We start from the raw sequence: 15,174 nt of genomic DNA on the forward strand, positions 1-15,174 counted from the left end.
CCCTAAGGACCCCTTTGGCTTACCTCGCATAGACGAGGTCGTAGATTCAACCGCCGGTTGCGAGCTGCTTTCCTTTCTCGATTGCTACTCTGGTTATCACTAGATCGCTCTCAAAAAGGACGACCAGATCAAGACATCTTTCATCACGCCTTTCGGCGCCTACTGCTACACGACTATGTCGTTCGGGCTCAAAAATGCCAGTGCTACTTACCAACGCGCTATACAGGCCTGCCTCAACGACGAGATAAAAGACGGCCTCGTCGAGGCTTACGTCGATGATGTAGTTGTCAAAACCAAGGAAGCACATACCCTTGTTGACAATCTGGAATGCACCTTCACAGCCCTTAATATGTTCCAATGGAAATTAAACCCAAAGAAGTGCATCTTTGGTGTCCCTTCTGGCATATTGCTCGACAACGTCGTCAGTTACGACGGCATACGCCCTAACCCAGAGAAAGTCAAAGCTGTCTTAGACATGAAGCCCCCAAAAAAGGTGAAGGATGTTCAGAAGCTTACCGGCTGCATGGCTGCTCTAAGCCGTTTCATATCAAGATTAGGAGAAAAAGGCCTACCGTTCTTCAAACTGCTCAAAGCGTCCGAAAAGTTTGAGTGGTCGGAGGAAGCAGACGCTGCCTTCATGCAGCTGAAACAATACCTCACGTCACCTCTAGTACTTACTGCTCCCAGAGAAGACGAAACTCTCCTACTTTACATTGCGGCAACCGATCGGGTGGTTTCCACTACAATGGTGGTCGAGCGTGACGAGCCGGGCCACGCCTACAAGGTACAGCGGCCAATTTATTTCATTAGTGAGGTACTCAACGAATCCAAGACCAGGTACCCACAGATTCAGAAACTGCTCTACGCCATACTGATAACATCCCGAAAGTTGAGACATTACTTCGACGGATATCGTGTGGTGGTCATGACCGAGTATCCTTTGGGGGACATCATTCGCAATAAGGAGGCGAATGGGCGCATCGTCAAATGGGCAATGGAGCTATGCCCCCTTTCCTTGGAATTTGCAAGCCGTACTACAATCAAGTCTCAGGCACTCGTCGATTTCATCGTCGAGTGGACAGACTTAAGCACGCCTGCCTCTCCGGGACCCGACGAATATTGGACGATGTACTTCGACGGTTCTCTCAACATCGACGGTGCGGGAGCAGGAGTTCTTTTCGTGTCACCATCCAAGGAGCAGCTCCGGTACGTCCTCAGGATTTATTTCCCAGCATCTAATAATGCCGCCGAGTATGAAGCATGCCTGCATGGTTTACGCATTGCGGTTGAGCTTGGAGTTAAACGTCTCTATGTCTACGGAGATTCGGCTCTGGTCATCAACCAACTCAACAAGGACTGGGACACGACCAGTGAGAAGATGGACGCATATTGTAAATCAATAAGAAAGCTGGAAGGCAGGTTCTATGGCATCGAGTACATACACGTGGTCCGGGACAAGAACCAGGCAGCGGATGCGTTGTCAAAGTTAGGATCATCCCGAGCCAAAATCCCACATGGCGTATTCGTCCAAGACCTGCTCACGCCTTCCATTGAAGATGAAGATCCAACGACCGACAAAGTTTCAGACCAGCAATTAGTGGCTACGGTTCCGGTGCCGAGCACAACCGAGCCGCTTCCGACCACTCATGAGCCGGACTAGAGAACGCCTTTCATCGAGTACTTGACAGATGGTAGCGGTTATATCGATCGAATAGAAAATGAGCGCCTGATGCGTCGTAGTAAGCAGTATTTGCTCGTCGATGGCAAGTTATGGCGCAAAAACGCTAAGGAGGAAATCTTGATGAAATGTATAACCCAGGAGGAAGGCGAGCACCTCCTAGACCAAATCCACTCTGGCTCCTGCGGCAACCACGCGGCCTCAAGAACACTGGTCGGTAAGGCTTTCTGAGCAGGGTTCTATTGGCCGTCAGCAGTGGCCGACGCAGAGAAGCTAGTCCGCCGCTGTGAGGGTTGTCAGTTCTTCTCCAAGAGAATCCATGTACCAGCACATGAGATCCAGACGATTCCAGCCTCTTGGCCCTTCGCATGTTGGGGACTGGACATGATCGGGCCTTTTAAACCAGCTCCTGGGAAATTTACGTGCGTCTTCGTGCTAATTGATAAGTTTTCTAAGTGGATAGAATACATGCCTCTGGTACAGGCATCATCAGAGAAAGCTGTCACATTCCTCGACCAGGTCATCCACCGTTTCGGCGTGCCCAACAGTATCATTACTGATCTGGGTACTCAGTTCACTGGGAACGCTTTTTGGGACTTCTGCGATGAAAGGAGCATAGTTGTAAAATACGTCTCGATGGCGCATCCTAGAGCTAATGGACAAGTCGAGCGGGCAAATGGCATGATCTTGGATGCGTTGAAGAAGAGGATGTACAGAGAAAATGATAAAGCTCCTGGAAGATGGCTCAAGGAGTTACCAGCCGTTGTCTGGGGCCTCCGAACTCAGCCCAGTCGTAACACCGGCGTCTCACCATACTTTATGGTTTACGGCGCTAAGGCAGTCCTTCCACCAGATATAGCTTTCAGATCAGCACGGGTAGAGAACTTCGACGAAGGCAAGGTCGACGAAGTACGGGAGCTAGAAGTCAACAGCGCAGAAGAGAAAAGGCTTGATTCCTGCGTACGCACGGCCAAATACCTTGCTGTTTTGCGCAGGTACTACAACAAGAACGTTAAAGAGCGTTTCTTCGTGGTCGGGGACTTAGTCCTGAAGTGGAAGACGAACCAGGCTGGTGTCCACAAACTCGCAACCCCATGGGAGGGACCCTACATGATCAAGGAAGTCACACGTCCAACGTCTTACAGGTTAGCTCATCTAGACGGCACGGACGTACCGAACTCATGGCACATCGACAAGCTTAGACGGTTCTATGCTTAACTGCTGAGATGTGTACTCTACTTGTATTTTCGATTTACTTTACTAAAGCAACTATGATTTCTCCGACCACTCTAATGTGTCACTCCGAATTTTATGGTTATTCTAACTTAAGGCAGTACAAGCCGACCACCACTCCTTCTGTTTTGCGCAGGTAACCGATCGGGTGGTTTCCACTACAATGGTGGTCGAGCGTGACGAGCCAGGCCACGCCTACAAGGTACAGCGGCCAATTTATTTCATTAGTGAGGTACTCAACGAATCCAAGACCAGGTACCCACAGATTCAGAAACTGCTCTACGCCATACTGATAACATCCCGAAAGTTGAGACATTACTTCGACGGATATCGTGTGGTGGTCATGACCGAGTATCCTTTGGGGGACATCATTCGCAATAAGGAGGCGAACGGGCGCATCGTCAAATGGGCAATGGAGCTATGCCCCCTTTCCTTGGAATTTGCAAGCCGTACTACAATCAAGTCTCAGGCACTCGTCGATTTCATCGTCGAGTGGATAGACTTAAGCACGCCTGCCTCTCCGGGACCCGACGAATATTGGACGATGTACTTCGACGGTTCTCTCAACATCGACGGTGCGGGAGCAGGAGTTCTTTTCGTGTCACCATCCAAGGAGCAGCTCCGGTACGTCCTCAGGATTTATTTCCCAGCATCTAATAATGCCGCCGAGTATGAAGCATGCCTGCATGGTTTACGCATTGCGGTTGAGCTTAGAGTTAAACGTCTCTATGTCTACGGAGATTCGGCTCTGGTCATCAACCAACTCAACAAGGACTGGGACACGACCAGTGAGAAGATGGACGCATATTGCAAATCGATAAGAAAGCTGGAAGGCAGGTTCTATGGCATCGAGTACATACACGTGGTCCGGGACAAGAACCAGGCAGCGGATGCGTTGTCAAAGTTAGGATCATCCCGAGCCAAAATCCCACATGGCGTATTCGTCCAAGACCTGCTCACGCCTTCCATTGAAGACGAAGATCCAACGACCGACAAAGTTTCAGACCAGCAATTAGTGGCTATGGTTCCGGTGCCGAGCACAACCGAGCCGCTTCCGACCACTCATGAGCCGGACTGGAGAACGCCTTTCATCAAGTACTTGACAGATGGTAGCGGTTATATCGATCGAACAGAAAATGAGCGCCTGATGCGTCGTAGTAAGCAGTATTTGCTCGTCGATGGCAAGTTATGGCGCAAAAACGCTAAGGAGGAAATCTTGATGAAATGTATAACCTAGGAGGAAGGCGAGCACCTCCTAGACCAAATCCACTCTGGCTCCTGCGGCAACCACGCGGCCTCAAGAACACTGGTCGGTAAGGCTTTCCGAGCAGGGTTCTATTGGCCGTCAGCAGTGGCCGACGCAGAGAAGCTAGTCCGCCGCTGTGAGGGTTGTCAGTTCTTCTCCAAGAGAATCCATGTACCAGCACATGAGATCCAGACGATTCCAGCCTCTTGGCCCTTTGCATGTTGGGGACTGGACATGATCGGGCCTTTCAAACCAGCTCCTGGGAAATTTACGTGCGTCTTCGTGCTAATTGATAAGTTTTCTAAGTGGATAGAATACATGCCTCTGGTACAGGCATCATCAGAGAAAGCTGTCACATTCCTCGACCAGGTCATCCACCGTTTTGGCGTGCCCAACAGTATCATTACTGATCTCTCGACCAGTCCGAGCTGAGGCGTCCTTAGCTCTTCCTCTATGAGTGCCGGGTCGATAAGGTCGAGGACGGGCACAATGCCAGTTGCCATTTCTTGGCACCGCTTGCTCCACGTGTCCCGCTCCTCGGTGGCCTTAAGGCATTGTGCTTTCTAGTCGTCACGCTCCTTGATCACGGCCTCAAGGTGCCTCTTGGCATTGACTTTCAAAACTAAAAACAGTACAAGACATCAAACATGATGACATGATAAGGCAATTGAATGAGAAAGGTGGTCTGGACTGCTTACTTTTCAGGTCGTCCTTCATTCTGTTATTGTGGTCTTGGAGTTCCGACTGGCGGCGCGCCAGTCTCTCGTTGTCTTCCTTCAGGCGACCACACTCTACAAGTGCATGGCTGTTCTCCCCCTGGAGGCGGGTTACTTTAGCTTCTAAACCTGTATTACAGCTATTACTGCCAAGAACACAATAACACAAGTCCTGCACTTGCTATGATATGGTGAAAACTTACTTATTCTCTCCCGCTCTTTGATATTGAGCTGGCCGACCAGGTTTTGGTTTTGTGCTTCTCGGTCTGTCCTCTCCTGGTCGGCGGCGTCAAGTTGGCGCCGTAAGCATTCCACTTCAGCCGTCAGCTCCTTATTGGCCGTCGCGATTCCTTCTATCTGGTCGAAGCACCTTTTGCGGTATCTTGCAGTTTTCATCAAGTCCTGCACACAGACAAGCTACGTCAGACAGTTCGACTACACAACAGGGTCAAGGACTAAAAGCCAAATATACCTGGACTTCAGTCACCAGACGCTTGGCCGCCCGTTCGACTCTTAAGGTCTCTTCGACCTCTGGGATTTCCTCGTGCATGACCCATTCGTCGTTCCGATAGCGCGATACATATACATGTTGTCGCCTATCTTGGGGACGGCCCAGGACTTCTTCTACTTCGTCCTCTTCAGCCTCCTATTCGGGAGGCGACACTGGTCCGGCGTTTGCAGACTCCACGACCACCACGGCTTTCCCACGAGCCGTCGCGTCGGTAACCATGTTCCGGGCAACTTTTGGCTGCTGCCCCTCGGCTAGATCTAGCTCCCTTGGCACCGTGGTAACCGCCTCGTCAGGGTTCGCGCTTGGAGCACTTGTATTCTGCTCGGGGACCGGCGTCTGGTCGTCCGCCTGCTGAGGCCCAGGCGGAGTCCCTGCCATGGGCTCCTCCACGGCTGGTTGCTGAGCAGTTGGTCCCGCCGTTGTTGGTGAGGACGTTCCGCACCCAGCTAGCTGGTCGGGGCTTTCGGTGGACTGAGATCTAATGAATTCAGAGACAAATTTAGACGACAATAGCATCCAGTACAAAATGCAAAACTTACATCAAAAATATGGATGCTTACAGTTTCGATTTGCGGAAGGATGTGGCGAAGGAACGTCTCCTTGACCGTCCCTGCTCAGCTTGCTCGGCAGTTCCCACCGGGATTTGTTCAACCTCCGGTACGGGCGTCGGAGTATGATGCGGCATGTTCCCTTCGTCGGTCCTCTGTGCAGCAGTGGTCGGTGCTGTGACCACTGCTGGTCCAGAGGAGCCACCCTGCTCTGTCGGTCCCACCTGCCTCCTCCTCTTTCGGGGGACGAGCCGGAAGATGTCAGCATCCTCTGCTTTGTCGTCCGACAGGGGGAAGATGGCTTGACGCCGTTTGCTGGCAGCCAGACGCTTGCCAGCGGCTCTGGTCGAGGCGTCTTCTACGGTCTCGAGTACCGCCCAGTGAACGTCGTCGGTCCTGGTGCTGGTCTAGGCGGCTGGGCCGGTAGCTTGTGGCCATTCTACACCAGGGGGAGGCGACACGAACACTCCCGCCCGGTCACGGCCATTATACTGAGACACAAAATGAAGGAAAAGACAGTTATTTTCTTGATACAACATGACTCTACAGTTAAAAGGAAGCGTCATTTACCTTTGGGGGAGGTCGAGCCAGCTTGAAGGCGTGCTCGATGGCGTTCAGTGCAACATAATTCGGATCGGCCAGATTGAATAGCTCTCCAATCCTGGCCTTGATCTCCGTCTTGTCGAGCGGCTCTTTCCTGGTCCTTGTCGGGTCCGCGCCACCTTGGTATTCGAAGCCAGGATGAATCCTTTTCTGGCATGGCTGAATTCGTCGGCTAATGAAGTTGCCGACCACGCTCGGGCCATCAAGCCTTCCCCACGGGATCATCCCGAGCAGTTCGGCTATCTGTTCCAAGTTCTCGGGCTTCTCCGACCAGCTGTTCTTCTTCTCTGGAATTAGCCCCACGTCGCACAAAGTGATGGTGTTCGGCTCTTCACGGATGTAGAACCATTTCTTGTACCACTTGTCCAATGAGGTGTTCCAGGGACAGTGCAGGTATTGGGCTTTCATGCCGTCACACAAGTTCAGATAGACGCCTCCGGCGATCTTCGAGCCACCGCTTCCCTTTTTCCGAAGGCAAAATAGGTGGCGAAAGAGGTCGAAATGGGGCTGGAAGCCACCATACGCCTCGCAGAGATGGATGAAGGTAGAGACGAGAAGAATCGAGTTGGGATGCAGATTGCAAATCCCAATCTCGTAGTACAAGCAGAGACCCTGAAGGAAAGGGTGCACTGGAATCCCAAAACCCCGTTTGAAGAAATCTTCAAAAACCACAATTTCACCTGGTTGTGGATCGGGGAAGCTTTCTCCTTCGGGTGCACGCCATCCCGCAAGTGCCTTGTTGTGGAGCACTCCCATGGCGACGAGGTCCTCGATGGTCTGCTCGTTGCTCCGCGACTTCCACCATTCCTTCGCCATGACCCCGCCTTTCTTCTGGGCGTCTCTCTTCGCCATTAGTTCGTCCTTACTAAGTGGGTGGATGCGGGAGACCGAGGGGATTGGTGATGATTTTTGGGGGAATAGGGTTCGGCAGGAGGAAGAAGAAGGTTGCGGCGGCGGATGACAATGGGGAATGGTGAGGGTAACTTACCAGACCTACATTATATAAAGCAAAAGGGCACCGTCGTTTTGTTCGCCCGAGAATATTGGGAGTCGTGCGCACGCGCCGCAGACGGTTGTTCACACAACCTCGAAATCTGCGCCAATAAATGCGCTCCTTCGTTAATAGTGTACGCGCCTCTTCGTTGATGGTGTAAGAGGGCCCACACTGACACACCTCAATACAGGTGTCAACCGACTGTTTGCCAAAAAATAAAAAATAAAAATAAGAAGACAGAATGACGTACTATACCTATTTACTTTTTCGACCAGACGTGTCAGACTGGTCAGACTGGACTTGGCAGAGAGTAGAGAAAAATAAATACACCAAATAATAGTACAAGCAGCGCACGCGATCGTGGATTTGCCCTGACCACTACTGTGCTCGGGGACTGCCCTGACCACTACTGTGCTCGGGGACTGCCTAGACCACTACCGTGCTCGGGCACTGTCCGGATCACTTTTGTGCTCGGGGACTGCTCCGACCACGGTTGTGCTCGGGGACTGCTCCGACTATTACCGTATTCAGGAGCTGCTATGACAACCGCTGTGCTCGGGGACTCTCCCGACCACTTCTTGGAGTTTTGCTCTCCTCGGCTACATGTGATTTGTACTCACATACAGTTGAGAGACATTTATTTGGACTTTGCTACAAGGCTCATACTTCGCCTTCCAGCAAGCTTGGCGACTACGTCGGTACGATGCACCTGCCGGTGTATCTTGTTTGGCATGTACGGCAATTGGATTCTTAACTTCAGCGGAGTTTCTTTTTTAGACCCTGGCACCACGTGCCTGCATCACCTACTACTAGGCTCGGGGACTAAGTGGGCACACTTCACCTTGCGGTGAATGTGTTTGTTTAAATCGACCCCTGTGCTTTGAATGATTAAAAGGATTATTAATATGCTCGGGGACTGCCCCGACCACTGCTTGAATAATGGTTCTCCTTGGCTACATGTGATTTGTACTCACATACAGTTAAGAGACATTTCTTTAGACCTTGCTACAAGGCTCATACTTTGCCTTCCAGCAAGCTCGGGGACTACGTCGGTACGATGCACCTGCCGGTGCATCATGTTTGCCTGTACGGCAATTCGGTTTTCAACTAAACTATGAATTCTTTTTAGACCCTGGCACCACGTGCCTACGTCACCTCCTACCAGGCTCGGGGACTAAGTGGGCACACTTCACCTTGCGGTGAATGTGTTTGTTTTTCGACCCCTACGCTTCTGATGTTCAAGAATGCTATGCTTCAAGACCACTTACATTTCTTTTCAGAAATACAAGTGGGCACACTTCTCAGGACAGAAATCTTTTCTTTTTTTATAAGAGCACCATACATTCTTCGGACAACCTACTTCTCCGGTGATGACGGTGGTCGGAGGCGTCAAGGTTCCAAGCCTCGCTTGTCGGAGAAGGTGAAAATGGCGTGTCGCAGCATAATACATGATGCTCGGGGACTAGCTGTGGGGGTATTAACCCCTATACCCTTACGGCTAAGCTTGGGCTGGCCCGGATCGATGGGTTCAGTCCACTCGAAAAACGACGTGCGGCTCGGTCCACCTGATCGGAGTCCCGCACAAGGAATCAAGACGGATTTGGCGACCAAGCAGGATCCTGGTCGGTTAGAATAGGAATCCTTGTCCGGCCACATATGGCAATTGTAATTGACTAGGATTAGTTTCCAGATCTGTAACCCTGCCCCCCGGACTATATAAGGCGGGCAGGGGACCCCTCTAAAAGACATCTCTCATTGACATATAGCAATACAAATCAGACGCAGGACGTAGGTATTATGCCTTCTTGGCGGCCGAACCTGGATAAAACCTCGTGTCTGTCTTGCGTCACCGTCTTGTTTGGGGTTTGCGCATCTGTCTGCCGATAATCTACTACCTTGGGCATACCCCTAGGTAGACTGCCGACCATATTTCGTCGACAAGTACGAGAAGGTACTCAGCCAGACTTACCCGACATAACCGAAAATAAATGACACCAAGGATTATGAAGGGCTTTATAGTAGGGTAGCTGACTCATTTGAAAAAAGAAACATTTTTAGCATTTCAAGAACCTTTCTAAAAGTATTATTGCCAAGTTAATTATTATTAACCTGTCAACTAGATTTGCACCTATACTAAAGTAAACATGTGATTAAGCAGATAATGATAACCAATGATCATTAAACAACTTCCATACTGTCATATTCATTATAACTGTCCAGGTATTCCATAACATTTACTACGATGAAGTAACTCAAGTCAAGTGCTCACTATCCAGGAGCGATGGCGATTCGAATAGATTCCTAACCAGCTGGTGATTTGTTCCTTACACAAACCTCACTCACCCGCTAAAGTGAGATATTGATCACCGAGTCAACTTTCCAGGAATCTCGAGTTTGCCAGGAACCACATGTACCCGGGGGCCGACCGACTGCACTTTGGTCTTATCATCCCGCTCCCGTGTCCTACCACACCTGCTCCGGTACAGTACGTTGCGGGCAATCTACTCGGCCCGAAAAATCTCCCAGCTTCGCGGTCGGAAGGTACTTTATCCGGCCAGCTAAATGTAAGGCATGCGTTCAACATGACTCGAGGCCCAACAACGGTCGGTCCTTAATCGACACAGACGGAAAGCACTACAGTCCAAAACTCTGCAAGTCTCCGTCCGGTCTCAACTTCATTTAACACTTAGTTATACCATGACTTCATAGTCATCCAAGCAGATCCAGGTAACCACCTATAGCTCGCAGGTGATAGGAAATCGCCTGACTTCTACCGGTCTAAGCTAGCTAAGCATTGACTCGACTGCGGATACCAGAGTAACAAGGATATAGTATAACAAAGGTAAGCAAGGTATAATGCAGCAACGGTTGCAAACAACTCCTGAACGTAATGCATCAATTTAAAGTAAGGTATTTAATTAAATAATCGCAAACCGGGAGAAAAATGCTCCGGGGCTTGCCTCTCTCGAAGGAGCTCGGACGGTGATCGGGGCACTCCGGAAGTTCCTCAACATCCTCCTCGTCGGCTTCTGGCACTTCCTGCTGCTGCACCTCGAGCTGCTCCTCTGGCTCCTCGGGTATGACGACTGGGTTCTCGGTTTGCGATCCTATATGATGCAATGCGCGTAAGTGATTATGCAAACGGTGCATCGAACGAGATGAATGCCATGGGTATGTTGAAATACAAGGTAGTCAACATCATCCAAGAAACTATACTATAAGCACATGTCATCTACTGCATTCTCTTCTACTACTAATATGTTAAGTCAACATATTTTATTAAATACTTCAAAGATACACCAAAGCTTTACTAATTTCTTAACCACACTTAAAGCAACATTTACTTAAACCCTAATTAATAATAGGTTTGAATAGCAACATATATTTCTGATGCTCCTAAAAATCTGAGAAAATTACAGTAGCATAATACTACCCTAAACAGACTACCATAAAAATTTCATGACATTTGGATAAGTAAACTATCCTACACAAAAATGACAAGCTATAGCATAAAAATGAGCATGAAATTACTTTGTACTATGAAAAGTGTCAAACAATAGAATTAATATTTTTCCTAGGTTCTTCATAGCCTATAATGACTGTACTAAAATTACCACATGCATGTTTTATACAAAGTTTGCTCTCTAGCAAAAATAACAAAAATCAACCATTAAAGGCACTTGAACTACACCTCAAAATTTTCCCACAGCACATGCATGAAACATATTTTTCCTAGGAAGTACATGACCTAAGAAGATTAACGAACTTGAAATCATATTTTTCTGAAGACTATAGATTTTTCTACATATTTTTCAAGTTATCAGCAATATCCATAATTAAATAAAATCCTATAGAAAAGTATCCCAAAAATGACATGCAATAATTTTCCCAAGTAGATCTGATGATAAGGAACCTAGCAAAATTTGTTTCAACAAATTTGGAGCAAGTTTGATCACCCAAACAATTTTCAAACCATTTTAGATTTCAGATAATAAAGAATAAAAGGGAAATCCAATCACTTAAACAGTACTGGGCCGGCCCGAAAAGATCCGACGGCCCACGACACAGCGCAGCCCAAGCCTGGCTCCCTCTTCGGCTCAGTGACTGACGCGCGGGACCCCTGTGTCATAGACACAGAACAGGGGACGGAGGGAGACGACGGCGCGGCAGCCGCGAAATTCGCCGACGGCGAGCTCCCCCAGTGAACCCGACGGCACCGGCGTGCTCACCTCGGTCTCCCGCACCCATAGCACCCCTAAAGCTAGACTCTAATGGACTCCCTGGATACCGGCCATGGCCCACGGCGGCTCGGCCATGGCGCACGGTGGTGCTCCGGTGAACCCCGATGGTTGGTGGCCATACAAGGCGCGCGCAAGCACAGGGTAAACAAGGCGGACCTTCCTATGCTACAGCTAGTGGCTACGGTGAAGCGGTCAGGCAGGACCGCGTGCGATCATCGGCGGCGACCATGGTGGCCATGCCGCGGTGGTGCACGGTGGCAATGTCGCTCACCTACAGCTTGGCTGGCTCCGTGAAAGCGCTGACGAGGTCCGAGAGGCGATGGCGGAGCTGCGGGTTGAATGGTGGTGGCTGTGGCGCCGCGGCGAGCTCGAGCGAGCTCGGCGGAGCTGATGGCATCGACGATGCGCTGCGGCTGCGAATGGGGAAGGCAAGGAGGGGTGAAAGGGGGCAGAGCGCGTGCGGAGAGCAGCAGGGCGCGCTCCTCTTCAAGCCAGCCAGCGCGCTGCGTGGTCAGGGCGAGCCGAGCGCGTGGCGGACACGCGGCGGCCACCACCTGACCTCGGTCGGCCATGGACTGACTGAAACCGGAACACTGTAGCTACTATTCAGCGATCAATGAACTGACTGACAGCGCCATTTGGTGAGGCTCTAACTCCTAATCCGTTGGTCCTTAGCGAAAATAGTAGAAATGAAAGTTATAGCTCTAAGTACCAGCTAGAAATCATGTTACAGGACCAAGACCTAAATCTCACTGGATCACAAGTTATATCGAGCCAAAGTTGAGTACATGAAACTGGAATCTGACTTTTGACTTAGAAATATTCTAAGTGTTGAGTCAGCACCACAAATCCAACTTGTGGGCCCAAATTGAACATGTTGTGCTCATTTTCATGACTTGGCCACAAAATAACTTTTGTTCCTTATAAAATTTGCTACAACTTTGCTTTAGGTTGCTTAGACATGCAAACATTCTAAGTGGTACTTTTTGAACAGTCAAACCAAAAGGTCCTAGGGTCAAAACAAGTCAAACCATGATTTGAAATCTTAATTGGGCAAAATGATCAACATGAACATTGTTCCTAATGACTTTCTAAGCATAGCTAAGATGTTTAACAATATATTTAGCTATACCATAGATTGGTCATACAAAAATCAAGCACTAAAGGTACTGAAATGATGAAAACACTTGAAATGATACTCTTGTTTCATAATCATGTTTCACATGTTTCAAGTGATATATGCTTATGAATGGATGAATGATGCTCATGATCAGAAAATGCAAGTGCAATTAGGTAAGACTAACACCAGGGGTGTTACAACGGCCGCCGCTCGAGAGCCAGTCCAGTGCCAACCGCGGCGCCCTTCCTCATCGCCGGCTCGAAGGTGGAGGAGCAGCCGCGAGCGCGGGCGAGCGGGGTCGGCACGGGCGCGGCCGGTGCGGGAGCGGGCCACCTCGGCGTTGCGGAGGGGTGCGCGGGCGGGCCACCGGAGATTTGCGTACCGAGGAGAGAGGGGACGCTTTTTTGCGTTTCATTTCGATCGATAGCCAAAATGGGTGGTACGTCTGGGTGAGCCGTTGGAGAGTGTTTTTGGTAGGCAAATCCACTATAGAGGACGTATTTTGGGTTTGCATTTCGTCGTTGGAGACAGTCTAAGCCGTGTTTTTAGGTCGACAAATATTATTTTTCTCTAATAATAAATCAGCTATCGGTACTTTCAGCCATGACTTATCAGTTAAACAAACAGAGCAATAGAGGAAAAAAAAGGGTCGTTAGCACGCCAACACGTGCGCTGTTTCAGACTCAGTCGTGTATAATTGGATTTAGTACTAGTATACTTCACAATTACGATTTGTGTAATTGGATTGTAAATAATCTAACAACCTCCTCTTTCTGTTTACATAACGTGAAATCTAGAAAAATTAAGGTAGACATCTACGGCGTGTTTGACACAGCTTTCGCAGGCGCCGGCTCTGGCACTATTTAGTACTGTAGCAGCACTATAGCACATAGCCGGTTGAGCTGCAAATCGTGGCTCCATCGGCTCCTCTTCTCATTTCATTTTCTACTTCGAAATCCAAAACCGCTCTGCGCTACGATGATTTTGAGAAGTCGGAGCCCATGGAAGCCATGCCAAACACAACCTAAGTTGAAGGTATTTATCCATGTAGAGTTACGCTATCCATCCATTTGGTGTATCGTTTTGTTTTCTTGTGTCCGTTAATCGTCTTTTACACGGGTACATGATCTCTTTTTCTATCGTGGTTTTTCTCCACTTGAGCGATAGTCCTAGCTTAGATGTCGGCTATGTGCTAAAGGAAAGGCACCGTCCTCTCTCTAGACTTAACCTTGCACAATATGAGCAGGATCTATTCGTCCCACCTAGTGTTGGTTCACTCTAGGCCTGCTTTCTTTGAGCCTGTTTGGCTGGTATTAAAGTCGGCTGATAAACCGGCTGAAGTTATTTTGTTGTGAGAGAAAAATACTGTAGATTCTAGCCGGCTGATATTAGAGTATTTTATTCCTACGTCTTTTATATTATTAATTATGCTTCATGAATCCTGTCTTTTAAAGAGACTCTAAAGGTAAATGTGATTAGCCGACTAGTACACTGCTCGTGGGTATACATCACAATGTTTTCTCCTATTCGTTCAGGAAAACATCGGTGCCTTTTTATTCTGTCGCAGACTGATCCCTGAACTCGTAGAGCAAACCGGAAAACGAGTGATACAAGAGTACAAGACCCATTGCAGTGAGTAGAGCGAACATAACAAACAGGTAAGCCAACCGATGACTTCCCCAAGATAAGTGCTCCGAATTTCTTTTACTCATTTTATTCCAAATTATAAGATATTTTAGCTTTTCTAGTAATTTTTGTTATGCACTTAGATATATATTGTGCCTAGATGCATTGCAAAATTAATATATCTAGAAAAGTCAAAACGTCTTATAAATTGAAAAGTACTCCCATGGTGCAGTTAGATGATCGGGCCTGTCGTTGCTTGAAATGATAAAGCACCCCACCACTTCTTTTACGAGCATCCATAATCATGACCATGACCTATCTGCCAATGGTATATTTCTCTATCGAGGCAGACTCCGTAATGATCTCACCCGAATCTTAGGGCCTCGTCAGGAGATGGACATGGAAGAATAACTTCTCTTTCAGAGCGAGACAGCTGGGACCATATGTCCATAACGAACTCGTGATGGCTCTGTGCCATCTCTATTCACTGGGCCTACAATTCATTTTGGCATCAGTCACTAACCAATAAAAAGTAAAAACTATTCTCTATCCACAATTCACCAGTTTGGCATCAGCCACAGCAGCAATCAGAACAAAACTATTCGAAAGTTTGGCATCAGTTGCTCTAGCATGGCACATGGCAGCATTCAAAACAAAA

The sequence above is a fragment of the Miscanthus floridulus genome, chromosome 5 (assembly GCF_019320115.1).
Source record: "Miscanthus floridulus cultivar M001 chromosome 5, ASM1932011v1, whole genome shotgun sequence".
In the NCBI taxonomy this organism is placed as follows: domain Eukaryota; kingdom Viridiplantae; phylum Streptophyta; class Magnoliopsida; order Poales; family Poaceae; genus Miscanthus; species Miscanthus floridulus.